This window comes from Eriocheir sinensis, unplaced genomic scaffold, assembly GCF_024679095.1.
Source record: "Eriocheir sinensis breed Jianghai 21 unplaced genomic scaffold, ASM2467909v1 Scaffold909, whole genome shotgun sequence".
Taxonomy (NCBI): Eukaryota; Metazoa; Arthropoda; class Malacostraca; order Decapoda; family Varunidae; genus Eriocheir; species Eriocheir sinensis.
This window is the reverse complement of record NW_026112285.1, coordinates 1-16,001: the sequence shown is the minus strand read 5'-3', so window position 1 is coordinate 16,001 and position 16,001 is coordinate 1. Positions and strand designations below refer to the sequence as shown.

General features: G+C 41.0%; 1 protein-coding gene across 1 annotated transcript in view; it reads left to right on the top strand.

The window, feature by feature from the left end:
- LOC126994888 (neogenin-like) overlaps positions 1-4,977 on the top strand; it is a 30,515-nt gene extending 25,538 nt beyond the window's left edge. Inside the window, exon 11 of the mRNA XM_050854155.1 lies at positions 2,884-4,977. The gene's annotated coding sequence lies outside the window, so the exon portion shown is untranslated. The remainder of the gene's footprint in view (positions 1-2,883) is intronic.
- Positions 4,978-16,001: the final 11,024 nt, after the last annotated feature.

Sequence of the window (16,001 nt, the reverse complement as noted above, 5' to 3'; positions counted from 1 at the left end):
GACCCAGTGCATAGTCAGGCCAGAGCAAGACTTTACCGTTAAAGTCCTCACCAATTGGCTCACACATTCCTTAACGTTAAGTAGTTTATGTGCTGGAGAGGTGCACTAGAGGGAGTGTTTATGGAAGGGAAACACTGCATACCAGACATAGCCAGGCCTCCTTGCTGACTAAAATGATGTAAACCTTCTCTAATTTGTCTAAAAGGTTAATCAAAGCAAGCCGTTGCCAGACAAGGCACAGAGTTAACCAAGATTGCCGTGGCTGACTTGTCCTCTAAGATGTTGTTCGGGGACTTGCTGCCTCGAGGAACTGTGTGGGAGCAAGATTTTTTTGTGAACTGAAAACGGGGATATACAACACTAATTACTGGTGGAGAAAATTACCTACAAATGTCATGGCGAGCTTGTTAATGTTGTTATATTAGCTACTGGCTGAAGGAACTGTGGGAGAGCAAGATTTGTATGTGATTTATACGTGAACTAAGCACCGGGGAGTATAGGTCACAAATGATGCAGTTAGAGAGTATAATGAAGTCAGAAGTAAATGGGCAGCTTGTTAACTGATGAACCTACTGTGCTGTGACGAGATAAAGGAAATGTTTTTTTTATTTTTTATTTTTTATTTATTAATTTATTTTTTAATTGCATGTTCGCCTATAGCTCCCGTGGGCTTTCTTCAGGGGCCTGGTGGTCGGCCCAAACCCACCATGACACAGGCAATTTACATAGTGGCGCCATTAATTCTTGGCTCATGTTGCCCCCCTGGAACTCATTCTTGATTCACTTGAACGATTTATTCTAGAGTCCGGGTTGATGGGTGGTCTTCAGGACAGCACGTGGGTAGTCTTAGGCCACTCGCCGGTGACTAAAAAATCCCAGGTGGTAGCGTGGGGATTCGCTTTGCCTCAGACCTTACTATTATTTCCGACTGGGGCAAGAGGAACCTGGTGTCCTTCAACGCCTCAGAAACACAGTTTCTCCACCTATCCACTTGACACAATCTTCCAAACAACTATCCCCTATTCTTTGACAACACTCAGCTATCACCTTCCTCAACACTAAACATCCTCGGTCTATCCTTAACTCAAAATCTCAACTGGAAACTTCATATCTCATCTCTTACTAAATCAGCTTCCTCGAGGCTGGGCGCTCTGTACTGTCTCCGCCAGTTCTTCTCCCTCACACAGTTGCTATCCATTTACAGGGGCCTTGTCCGCCCTCATATGGAGTATGCATCTCGTGTGGGGGGGGTCCACTCACACAGCTCTCCTTGACAGATTGGAATCAAAGGCTCTTCGTCTCATCAGCTCTCCTCCTCATAGTGATAGTCTTCTACCTCTCAAATTCCGCCGCCATGTTGCCTCTCTTTCTATCTTCTATCGATATTTTCATGCTGACTGCTCTTCTGAGCTTGCTAACTGCATGCCTCCCCTCCTCCCGCGGCCCCGCTGCACACGACTTTCTACTCATGCTCATCCCTATACTGTTCAAACCCCTTATGCAAGAGTCAACCATCATCTTCACTCTTTCATCCCTCACGCTGGTAAACTCTGGAACAATCTTCCTTCATCTGTATTTCCTCCTGCCTATGACTTGAACTCTTTCAAGAGGAGGGTATCAGGACACCTCTCCTCCCGAAATTGACCTCTCTTTTTGGACACTCCTTTGACCTCTATTCAGGAGCAGTAAGTAGTGGGCTTTTTTTTATATTTTTCTTTGTGCCCTTGAACTGTCTCCTAAGCTGTAAAAAAAAAAAAAAATGCTTTGTCCAGCACGCAGTGAATGCTGGGCCCGCGCACTAACCACTCAGCCACCGCCTACCTTTGTGAGAGTAATATAAGAAGGAATTGGGTTAGTTTACATAGGAGAGAATAGTGAGGAGGTCAGATTACTTTGAGAACTGTCTGGCTGGCTTGTTAGTGGATCTGCTATGCTCTGACTAGCTAACATTCTAAGGGTTACTACATTTATTACAAACTGAACACTGAGGCAGAGATCTATACTGAGTAAACCTGAGCTAAGTAAACAAAGGGGAAGGAAACGCCAAGACCTTGTTTGTGTGGGAAGGAGAAGGAGGGACCCTCACACTGTAAGTGGGGGCGGGGCGTGGTGGGTGTGTCCGGGGCGGGGCGGGGCTGGAGTGTTGATTCCCTGCGGGGCATCACTCTTCATGGAGGAGGTTGAGGACTTTTATGAGGTTGGAGATCTTGATGTAGGACTCCCCTTGGGGCTGGCGGGCGGGGGTCCGGGGGCTCCTTTTTGGGGGAAGGGGCCGGGGCTTGCGGGGAAAGTTGATCCATCCTGCCGGGGGACTTGGAAGGGGAGGGGCAGCTCGGGGCGGACTGTCAGGAGTGGAGGAAAGGATAGGAAAGGAAGGGAATGGACAGAAAAGAAAAGAGAGGAAGGTAATGGAAAGGAAAGGAAAGGAAGGGAAGGGAAGGAAAGGAAATAAAGGAAAGGAAGGTAAAAGAAAGGAATGTAAAAGAAAGGAATGTAAAAGAAAGGAAGGTAATGGAAAGGAAAGGAAAGGAAAGGAAGGGAAGGGAAAGGAAAGGAAGGGAAGGAAAGGAGAGGGAAGGAAAGGAAAGAAAGGGAAGGGAAGGAAAAGGAAGGGAAAGGAAAGGAAAGGAAAGGAGAGGGAAGGAAAGGAAAGGAAGATAAAGGAAAGGAAAGGAAGGTAAAGGAAAGGGAAGGGAAGGGAAATTAAAAAAAAGAAAAATAACAGAATAGGAAAGGAAATATAGGAAGGAAGGAGGAGAGAAAATATGATAAAGAGAGGAACAAGAAGGAAGAAAAGAGAATAAGAAAGAATAATGATAATAAAATAATAATAATAATAATAATTAGAACACTAGGTATATTAATGAACGTCTTTGTCCACAGCTCTGAAAAATGAAGAAAGGAAGGAAGGAAGATAATCTCAGAAGACTCATACAGTCCATTACACGTCCTTCATGTTATGTTATTACATTCCTGTACTCCCAACGCCCGGCCCGGGGGTCCAGCCGCAATACTCACAAGGTCCAGATGCAGACTGCGGCCACCACTTGAGCAGCCCGGCTGCTGTACGCCAATCCTTATTTAGTTGTGTTCTTGTAGAGTTAAATCCAGACATCCCATATCCTTAGGCCAGGTCAAAAGTAAAGTTTGGTGTGCATGGCCTCAGTGTTCATCTCTGTTACACTGCCCCTGGAGGCCGTGGAGTCAGGAGCCCAGCACCCTGGGACACACTCAGACTACCACAGGTGCCTCCCCAGGGGTCTCCAGGTACACATGATCACCCAGACACAAAGAATGACCTGCATACGTCTAGGGATTCAAACCCTGGCCAGCGGATTGGTAGGTAGGCATGCCAGCCACAGCACCATGGAGCAATGTATTATACTAGTACTTGGCACTGGTATCCTATGCTATTTATTCCTGGCTAGTTGGACACCAGAGATTTCCTGTATTAATTTCATGGGTTTTCTGTTATATATTTGTTTATTAGGTGTATCTATTTATTTAGTTTCATCATGATTTTTATTGTTATTTAGTGAAGCAGCTCAAGGGTGAATGTAATACAAAACACACTCTGCAAATTGATATTTTTATTGCTAGAACACAAACACACACACATACACATAGTGACATAAGGAAGGTCATGTGGCTATGTAGGGGGGCGGGTCAGGATAGGGTCCATTATGTGTCTGGGGGAGGGCATGTGTCTGTGGGATGTTATCAACTTCCTGTGGGTGACATCCTGTGTGGCCTGTGAGCTGAGAGAGAGAGAGAGAGAGAGAGAGAGAGAGAGAGAATAGGATTGACAAGAGAGAGAGGGATAGAGACTGGTAGCCCAAGGAAGGAGTAGATAGGTAAACAGATGAAGAAAGATGCATGAAAGGGAGGGAGAAAGAACTTGAGTGATAAATAAGGAAGTTAAACAGAGCTGAGAAAAAGGAAATATATACAAGGTTAATGTGTAAAGTACAGTTATCTGTAACTGTATATTTGAGGCTTTCAGAGGAGGCGGGACATAAGGAACAGTCCTATTTTTTTCTCGTTTGTACTGGGAAGGGAAAGTCTGGCTATCCTACACATCCCAGGAGGAACAAAACACAAGTTACAAGGGGAAAGCAACTCTTGGTACGCCCAACACAAGGTCGCTTTTCCCTTGCAACTTGTTTCTCGGAATGCATAGAATAGCCGGACCTTCCTTTCCCAGTGCAGACTAGAACACAATGGGCCTTTCCCTTACGTCCCCTCCCCTCCAAATGCCTCAAATATGTGTGTGTGTGTAATGAAAAAAAAAGGATAAAAACCTAATGAAGAGATAGAAATATGGAATGGAAAGGAAGCAGATATGAGGAAGGAATGGAGAGGGAGAGAGGGAAGAAATAGAACAGGAGAGAAGGAATACAATGAACTGAGCACAAGAAGAAGGAACCTAACTGGAGTATAAAAAGATAGGGAGGAGAAAACACTTGTGTATGTACGTATATGTTCGTGTATTTACTATTGAGACTGACTTGGAAATTGATGTAAGAATATAAATTAATAAACATTAGAAATAAGGAATTTTCAAGTGTTTTCTCTGTGTGTGTGTGTGTGTGTGTGTGTGTGTGTGAGAGAGAGAGAGAGAGAGAGAGAGAATGTGTAGAGTCAAATACTATTACTACTGTTCAAATTCTTGTTCTTCTTTTGGTATTCCTCTTATTATCACTTCCTCCTCCTCCTTCTTCTTCTTCCTCCTGTTGACTCAAATCTGCAAAATAAATACAAATTTTATCAATATAAGGAAATGGGAGATAGGAAATGCTAATAATGACCAACTAGACTCCCTTAATAATAATAATAATAGCCATGATAATGAACGACCCCTCTCTCTCCCTTTTTTTTCATTTTCGTTTACTCTAATGTTTATTTGATTCTCTCTCTCTCTCTCTCTCTCTCTCTCTCTCTCTCTCTCTCTCTCTCTCTCTCTCTCTCTCTCTCTCTCTCTCTCTCTCTCTCTCTCTCTCTCTCGTGTAATAACATGTAACACAATTAACTCCTTTAAAAACAAGCTCGACCGTCACTACCTTGAACTTAATATTAACTAGAATAGAAAAGCAACGTTTTGGAGCCATCTGATTAATGTAGAATCACTTAGGTTTAAGGACAGACCACCTAGTCTGGACCATGGGGTCTGACTTTCTATGTATGTACACTCTCTCTCTCTCTCTCTCTCTCTCTCTCTCTCTCTCTCTCTCTCTCTCTCTCTCTCTCTCTCTCTCTCTCTCTCTCTCCAACCTTCCCATGAGCTAGGAAGGGAAGGGACAGAAAGGGTCACTTTGGCACTGTAAGCAGGCACTCACTGGCACCAAGATAACATGAACAAGACTTAGGGGACTTAACTGCTAAGACTGGACTCTGGGGCCATCCCTAAGAGCTGAAGGACTGGGTGTAATGAAAGACTATGTTCCCTATTGTACACCTTGCAGAGTAGAGTGGGATAGATAGATTAAGCTATTTTTATCCTCTCCTGTCTCTCTCTTTCTTCATTCCTTTCCTGTTGAGGTAATAAAAATATATAAAAATAAAAATGAACTGCAATAGATATACATGAAATTTTGGAATGGATAAAAATGGTGTTGATGCATGTTTCACCACCACACAACACCACTAGACACCAATTTTTCATCACCACTGCCTTCAACACTGCCACACCACTAAAGATGCATATTTACAACACCATTAGGTATAGAGATCATCACCACCAATTTTCATCACCACCAACACAAGTACCTCCACCATCAACACCAGAACCTCTAAAAATGCCTATATTTCATCACCACTGCCATCAACACCTCCACAAAGGCTATCAACACCAATTTTCATCACCACCAGTACAGTAAACACCGTTCACCACCACTCATCACCGTTTAAAAGAGGCTAGTTTTCAACACCACCACAGACTGACATCACCACCACTTCATCACTACACACCAGCACCCCTAACAATGCTTCTCATCGCTGTCATTAACACTTTCAACACCACCACCACCACTCAGGACTAATTTTGGCAGATATTTTGGGGGTCTAGAAGGCATCCTCAGGTGGGGGAAATTTTTGAAAACCCAGCACTCTTCGGGGCATTTGGAGGCCGATGCAGAAGATATTTGGGAATCTCTATCCAGCCCCAGGAATTACAACCCTGCCACTGAAAACACCGCGGGCCCACCACCAGGCCACTGACCAAAGCCTGCCGCTGCTATAGGCTAGGACATAAAAAAGATGATAATAATAATAATAATAATAATAATAATAATAATAATAATAATAATAATAATAATAATAATAATAATAATAATAAAAATTGACACAAAAAGTGACCACCAGTGCAGGATGGGGGTTTGGGTCCCGCCCACCACCACAGACAGTATTTTTCAGTCACCACCGAGTGGCCCAACACTACCCACATGCTGTCCTGGTGGATGCCTGTCAACCCAGACTCTAGATTCTCTCTCTAAAAGAGGGGATCAGAGGTGAGCCAGGCAAGGTGGCGCCACTATAAACACTTCCCTGCACTATAGAGGGCTGGCACTGGCCGACAGGACCCACCACCAAGAAAGACTACCACACCTAGAGGCAGAAAAAAAATACTGCTGACACATTACTATAGCCGCCACCGCCACTGCAGCCCTCCGCCCTCCATTCCCTAAGGCTGGAGACAGGTCTGAAGATCCCCGGCACTGGCAGTGGGCTGGGCAGCCCGGGGTCTTGTGGCCTGGTGTTGGCACTGGGCTGCTGCTCCCAAGGGCTGGTGATGCTGAGGCCTGGAGAGCAAGGAAGGACTTGGTAAGTTATGAAAGAAACAAGATGGATGGCTGGAATAAGCAAAGTGATGATAAGCATCTCCAAAAGCCAAGAAATGCAAGTAAATAATTACTAAATGATGGAATTTGTAAACACATAAAAAGACAGACATATATCAGAGTTGCTTTGATTTAAATTATGTGATTTAATCCATTACAGGACAAATATTAAAAAGCATAAAAAAGATTATCATTATAACGGAAATCGTGATCTTTTCCTACCCTGATTTTTCATATATATATATATATATATATATATATATATATATATATATATATATATATATATATATATATATATATATATATATATATATATATATATATATATATATATATATATATATATATATATATATATATATATATATATATATATATATATATATATATATATATATATATATATATATATATATATATATATATATATATATATATATATATATATATATATATATATATATATATATATATATATATATATATATATATATATATATATATATATATATATATATATATATATATATATATATATATATATATATATATATATATATATATATATATATATATATATATATATATATATATATATATATATATATATATATACACAGATAAACATAGATAAATATTATTACAGAGATAAAAGGCTATAGTTTGAAGGGCTTAACACACACACACATACACACACACACACACACACACACACACACTTTTTTTTAAATGCAAATTGGAGTGGGCTGTACAAAGCCAAAAGTACCCAAGACAAGTGGGAGGAGTTTTTAAAGCTGTACAAAGAAGCCGAGAATAGATATGTCCCTGAGGTAACCAAAAAGGACGTTGGTAAAAAGGAGTGGTTTAACAAAAGATGCGAGGCAGCTAGAAAAAGAAAGGAGGAAGCCTGGAAGGGATGGAGGAGACGAAGAAGAATCAACGCGTGGAACAATTTCAAACAAGCAAGGAATGAATATACAAAGATTAGAAGAGAAGAAAAACGGAAATATGAAAAAGATATAATCGACAAATGCAAAGACCAACCTAAATTATTTTATAGACATGTGAACGGCAAATTAAAGAATTGAGAAACAATCAATAAACTGAAAATGGATGGAACTACATATGAAGACCCAGCAGAGATGGCAGAAGTGATGAACAACAGCTTTCAAAAGGTTTTCACAAAGGAAGACGAATTCGTACAACCACCGGGCCAGGAAAGAGGAAGGGTTATGCAGGAGATACAGTTATTGGTGCAGGAGGTCAAGGAAAGCTTGAACAAGTTGGATGTAAGAAAGGCGACAGGGCCGGATGAAGTATCAGGGTGGATCCTGAAAGAATGTAGTGAGCAACTTGCAGAAACTGCACTCCATAATGAGCACCTCCCTGAGTGAAGGAAGGGTACCACAAGACTGGAAGAGAGCAAACATAGTACCAATTTATAAAGGAGGAGAGAGAGAGGACCCATTAAATTACAGACCGGTATCACTCACTAGTGTGGTTGCGAAGATATGTGAGAGGCTAGTTAAGAACAGGTGGTCGGATTTTTTGGTAAGTGAGAGAATTATCTCGGATTGCCAGTTTGGATTCAGGAGGGAGATCGTGTGTCACCAACTTGTTGTGTTACTACTCAAGGGTGACAGATTTAATACAAGAGAGAGACGGCTGGGAGGATGGAGTGTACCTGGATTTGAAAAAGACATTCGACAAAGTACCGTACAGAAGACTAATTTGGAAAATTAAAAATAGGGGTGGAGTGGGTGATGGACTGATTAAGTGGCTGGAGGACTTCCTAACTAACAGGGAAATGAGGACAATAATCAAGGACAAGGTTTCCAACTGGTGCCCAGTGAGGAGTGGGGTCACACAAAGTTTGGTGCTGGCACCAATAATGTTTGCTGTTTATATAAATGATATGGTGGAAGGAGTGACCAGCTATGTGAGTTTGTTTGCAGATTATGCAAAGCTATTGAGACGAGTCAATGACGTGAAAGACTGTGAGGCATTGCAGAGGAACCTGGACAAAATATGGGAGTGGAGTGGTACATGGCAGATGGAATTCAACCTTGGGAAATGTAAAAAAATAGAGTCTGGTAGGAGTGGTAGAAGATGTGAATATGATTATAAGATGGGAGGTGAGATAATATGCAGAGGAATGGAAGAAAAAGATTTGGGAGTGACTGTCTCAGAGAACATGTCACCGGACAAACACATCAACAGGATAACGGGACAAACTATGAATTTGCTGAAGAACATAAGGACGGCATTTGTGTATTTGGACGAAGAGATGATGAAGAAAATAATAGTTACAATGATAAGGCCAAGGCTGGAGTATGCAGCAGTGGTCTGGTCTCCTCACAAAAAGAAGAACTTAAGAAAGCTGGAAAGAATACAGAGAATGGCAACTAATATAACATAAGAACATAAGAACATAGGAGTCTGCAAGAGGCCGGTAGGCCTGTACGAGGCAGCTCCTCTGAACCTAAGCTGCCGTGTAGCTCCCGTGTATCTAACCCCACCTAATATCGCTGTCCATGAATTTATCCAATCTATTTTTGAATGTGACAATTGTATTGGCACTCACCACATGACTGCTAAGCCTATTCCACTCATCCACCACCCTGTTTGTAAACCAATTTTTGCCTGTCCCTGTTGAATCTGAATTTATCCAGTTTAAACCCGTTACTTCGTGTCCTACCCGGTTCTCTTACCAACAAAACCTTATGAATGTCTCCCTTATTAAAGCCCTTCATCCATTTATAAACCTCGATCATGTCTCCACGCACCCTTCGCCTTTCTAGAGAATGCAAGTCTAACTGTTTGAGTCTTTCCTCGTATGGCAAGTTTCTCAACCCCTGAATCATCTTAGTCATCCTCCTCTGCACTGATTCTAACATTTTGATATCCATTCTATAGAAAGGTGACCAGAACTGAACCGCATAGTCAAGATGAGGTCTAACTAATGCTAAATATAGTTTGAGGAAGACTTCGGGGCTTCTATTGCTTACGCTCCTTGAAATAAATCCCAGTACCCTATTTGCTTGATTTCTAGCTTGAATGCATTGTGCTCTTGGACGGAGATCAGAGATAGTACCGGAACTTAGGGATCGGACTTACGAGAAGAGACTCAATAGGATGGGGCTCACAACCCTGGAGAGAAGACGAGAAAGAGGAGACCTGATAGCGGTGTACAGGGTGGCGAGCTGGGTGGAGAATCTGGACAGGGAGGACCTGTGTGTGGAGTGAGAGAGAAACGAGAGGACATGGAAAGGAGTTGAGGGCGACCACGTGTAGGCGAGATGTGAAAAAGTTTAGCTTCCTAAACAGAAGCATTGAGGTGTGGAATGGACTGGAGGAGGAGGTGGTTTGTGCAAGAAACATTCATGATTTTAAGGAAAAGTTGGATAAGAGCGGATATGGAGACGGGACAGCGCGAGCGTAGCTCTTTTCCCGTATGTCACAACTAGGTAAATACAACTAGGTGGACACACACACACACACACACACACACACACACACACACACACACACACACACCGCTCCGGTAGCTCAATCGGTAGAGCGCTGCACTGCAAGTCTTCACAGCCAAACACGCGGCGGTTCGAGCCCCGCCTAGGCCAGATTCTTTCCGTTGACTAGGAGTGGTTACTGTCCTCCCTTGAGCAAGGGGGATGGGTTGTGTGGTGTGTGAGATCTTGGCAGTACCCAGAGATCGACAATAATGAGCACTTGCTCACATCGGGAGGGTACCTGCTGGCAAAAGCCAGTCCAACTCGTGATCAGGCTGTGGTGAATTACACACACACACACACACACACACACACACACACACACACACACACACACACACACACACACACACACACACACTTTAAGGCACTCTGAATAGGGGCCCCAAAACCCCTTCCAGGTTGCCGGCACTTCCCTTGAGGCTCTGGAACAAGCACTGCAGACAGACAGACACACACACCTCACCCTTGGGACCTAAGATGACCTCCACAAACACGTGACATGACCCACACAAACCTAACAGGACTAGTTTTTTTTAATACTTGATACTTATATTTTACCTGAAATGACACACAAACACCAATAATGTTCATAATATATATAAATGATATGCCAAAGGGTATGAAAAGTTATACGAGCCTTTTTGCAGATGATGCAAAATTAATAAGGAAAGTGAAGATGGAGGAAGACTGTGAAGAGCTGCAAAAAGACCTGGACGGAGTGTATAGAAGGAGCCAGTTATGGGAGATGGAATTTAATGCAAATAAATGCCATGTTATGGATATGGGGAAAAAATAGTTTTTTCAAATTATAAAAATGTGATATGTATTCCCTTTTTGAAAACTATACCCTATAAATCTCTCTTGATGTGAAATATAGGAACACAATCAAATTTGTGTCTCCTAATGAACAGAATGTAAAACTAAACAATTAATTAATTTTCCAAAAGGTATCCCCTTCTTTTAGACTAGTAATATTAGACAGCTTCCCTTTCTTCTGAATTTTTGTAACAAAAGGAACATCTACTTTCATGAAAAATATATGGAACTAAATATTCAATTAATTTGATAAAATATGTCCTTTCTGTTGAATATTGATATCTGAAACAGTTAAAAACACCAACTTCCTTATAGTCTCAAACTCAAAAGTGTTCACTTATGGATGCCTTTCAAAAACTTAAACAAATTCTATTTAAAGCAATACTGTAATGCCTAATCAGACTTGCAGTTTTGACATACGTACAGATCTAGGCCTACTCCAATTGTACATTCTGCATGTACTCATACCTTTATACATGTCCCGAGGGAGACAAGAAGGGGTGGCGGTGTTGGGATCTTTCTTTCGAATTCTTTTAAGAAGATTCGGAGAAAAGCATCAGAAAGGTGGGATACCTTTGAATTAGTGCAAGTCATCTGTGAAATTGATAGAAGGAAATGCACCTTTATTGTGGTGTATGGACCTCCGGATACAAGAGCAGAGGTCTTTATTGATGAATTTCGCACATTTTTGGAGTCTGTGGATATGGTGAGTGCAAATGTGTTCATCCGTGGTGACTTTAATCATTGGATTGATGATCCTGAAAATTCTTCTGCCATGGCCTTCATTGAGATGATGGACAGTTTCAACCTGATTAATAAAGTGAACGAGATGACTTCTTTAGGGGGTCATGTGCTAGACTTGGTTTTCAGCGATATAGACGGTGATCTAGTGCAAGGGGGGGGTGTTGATGAAATATGTTGTATTTCCCCGGTGCATAAATTGGTAACCTTTGAAATTTCATACGTGAGGGAAGCAGTGCAGAGAAAAAAGATTACGTTCAGATTGCGAAAGAATTTTCAACCAGAAATACTGATTAACTCTGTAATACAGGAAATTACTATTAATTGTCGTGAAATCTGTGAACATGGCTCGGTGTTACGTGGAAATTGTGCTACCTGCCTGGTTAAGCTATATAATGGTTTAGCTAAAGATGAGTATAACAGCCTCTGTCCTCTGAGTGAAAAGGAGATAGTGTTGAGAGATCATGCACCTTGGTTTAATGTGGAAATACTGTGGGCAAAAAGAGAGAAGAAGAAAAAAGACAGACTGTGGCATAGGCAAAAAACAGATGAGGCAAGAAGAGCATACCAGGAGGCGAGAAACAAAGAAAATCGGCTTGTGATAAAACGGAAAAAGAATACTATCGGAATAAGGTTGTGGAGGCAGGGCCTGACATCAATAAATTATATAAGGTGCTTGACAGTTTGACTGGAAACAGAAAGGTTAACAAGCTTCCGGATGGTTTCTCGGATGAAGTGCTGGCAAATAAGTTTTTAGACTTTTTTGACAAGAAAATTGAGAGAGTTATCATGAACTTTAGAGGCGACCGCGGTTACCATGGATCCGCTGTGGAAACTCCAGTCCCTGAAATAAAGTTAACAAGCTTTCAACAAGTGGATGTGGCTGTGGTGAAAACTATCATACACAGGTGAACCTGACGTACTGTGATGACGATCCCTTGCCGATAAGTGACATCATTAAGAGTGGAAACTTTAGTGATTTCTTAAATATTATGACTGTGATGGTTAACACTAGTATCGAAAACAAGACTTTCCCTGAGAGTGAGAAAGCGGCGATCGTGAAACCTATCGTTAAAGGTAAACTGGACCCACAGTGTTTAGTTCCTTTAGACCAGTATCCAACTTGACGTTTCTATCCAAGATACTTGAAAATGTGATCTTAAATCAGCTAATGGAGCATTTGCTAGTGGTGCAGGCTTTACCGGATAATGAATCTGCCTACAAGAGGCTTTACTCAACTGAAACTACTCTCTGTTTGGTGGTAAACAACTTGCTTGTGCTTATGGATGAAGGGAAGTGTGGTGTTCTGATTTTGTCAGACTTGAGTGCTGCGTTTGACATGGCGGAGCACAGTCTATTGCTTCAGGATTGTAAGAATATTGGATTTGAGGGTAGTGCGCTGGATTATCTGAGGAGTTACCTTGAGAACAGAACTTACTGTGTGCAAATAGGTAAATCGTTCTCCACTCATAAACTTTTGCAAAGAGGAGTCCCCCAGGGAAGTGTACTGGGTCCAATTTTATTCTGTGTTTATACTATTGGTCTTTCACATTTGCTAAGAAGGCATGAAGTTGACTTTAAACTGTATGCTGATGATACACAGTTCTATTTGTCGCTGAGTGACGTGGAAAACACTGAAGATAAGCTGAGCAGAATTATGGATGATGTCGGGAAATGGATGAATTCTAAGCAACTGAAGCTGAATGAGGATAAAACTGAATGTTTGATTGTGGGGAAGAACAAGGATGTCAGGAGGCTAGATGTTTCCACTCTTCGGATAAAAGATGACACTAGGACTGTAAAAAAGTCAGTCAAAGATTTAGGTGTGATACTTGACTGCACTCTACCATTCAAAGAACAGATCAATCAAGTGGTGAGAACTGCAGGCTACCATCTCAGAAATATTGCATTTGTCAAGAAATACCTGGATGATAAGACTATGAAGATGCTTATATATATATATATATATATATATATATATATATATATATATATATATATATATATATATATATATATATATATATATATATATATATATATATATATATATATATATATATATATATGCAATATATTTATCTTTTCATTTTTAATTTTATATTTTATCTTTCATTGATTTTTTTTTTTTTTTAATCTTTTTCTCTTATTATCTTTATACATACTGTTATATATATATATATAGATATATTTCATATATTTTATGTTTACATATATATATATATATATATATATATATATATATATATATATATATATATATATATATATATATATATATATATATATATATATATATATATATATATATATATATATATATATATATATATATATATATATATATATATATATATATATATATATATATATATATATATATATATATATATATATATAATCTAAATAGAAAGCTGGATTATTGTAACTCACTTTATTATGGCCTTCCTAAATATCTACTGAAGAAACTACAACTTGTTATGAACAGAGCTGCAAGGCTAACAAAGGGTCTGCCCCCCCGTGAGAGAATAACACCTGCACTTACAGACTTGCATTGGCTGCCCATCAAGGCAAGGCTAACAAAGGGTCTGCCCCCCGTGAGAGAATAACACCTGCACTTACAGACTTGCATTGGCTGCCCATCAAGGCACGCATAGTCTACAAAATATTTGTCTTGACTTATCAAGCAATGCGATTTGGTAAACCTGGATATTTGAGAAATATTCTACAGGATTTTCATTTGGACACCACCATGTCACTGAGACACAGTGCAGAACAGTATAGACTCTATGAGCCCAGGGTCAACCTGGAACTGGGTTTCAGAGCATTTGAGAAGAGTGACCCGCGGCTCTTGGATCAGTTATGTGTAAGCATGGTGGTGCAGAGAGAGTGACAAGAGAAAGGGCATTGCAAGGAAGAAGGGTGGTAGGGTCTTTGAGACAAATCATGAATGGCAGAAGTGTGAGCATGGAGGTAAAGAGGGATTTGAGAAATACAATAATAGTACCAACCCTCACATATGCAAGTGAAACGAGGGCCTGGAATGAAAGTCAGAGGTCTAGAGTGCAGGCAGTGGAAATGAGTTATTTGAGAAGTGCTTGTGGTGTGAGTAGAATGGATGGAATGAGTAATGAAAGTGTGTACGAGAGTTTTGGAATGTGTCACGGGGGTGAAGGGAAGAAGTGTGGAGTGGTGGAAGAAGTGAAGCGACAGACTTTAAAGTGGTTTGGCCACATGGAGCGAATGAAGGAGAGTAAGATGACCAGAAGGGTGTATGTGAGTGAGATAGAGGGAGGGATGTTAGAGGACGACCTCCAGTGAAATGGAGGATAGGGTGCAAGAGTACGTTAGGGAGAGGGGAAATCTTTGAGAAACTTTGAGGGCAAGGAGGGAGTGTCTGGATAGAGATAGATGGAAACTCTGTAATGTGTGATGACTCTCATACTGGAGTGTCTGGGGTTGTGTAAGGTTGTGTGTGGCGTCACTGGCACACCACGCAGCAGTGACTGGCAACAAAACACCAGCAACCAAATATTACAAAAAATACCACACAAATGACAGGACTCCCATGAGCTGCACACTGTTCAGTGACTGACAAAGACACCCACCTGTGTGCTGGATGATGGAGGCGTGGTTGGGGGAGTTGCTGCGCTCACCCTTGTCAAAGTTCTTCAGCTCCAAGTGGCCGTGATGGATCCACAGGTCTGGAGGCTGGACGCCAGGCTTGTTGCTCTCACTGCAGCTGCCGCCAACACTGCAAGGAAGTGATGCATCTTACTAGCTGCTAAATACTACTGAGTGCTGCTGCTGTACTGCAGGGCTGTCCAGAGGGAGATGGAAGGGCACATGAAATCTTCAAAACAGGATGGATGTTAAAGGCATGAGGTTTGAGTTCAACAAAGCATATTTGAATTCATTTAAAGAAATAGCTCCCAGCCAGCACACTGCAAGCAATCACAAGTTAGAAACACGTGTTAGCTGCTCCACCAAGAGACACAGATATCACAAACAGAGGTCACTTGTTACCCTGCAACTATGTATAGCACAAAATGAAAGTCCATCTTGAACATTTCCTAAGAACAAGTTTACCTTT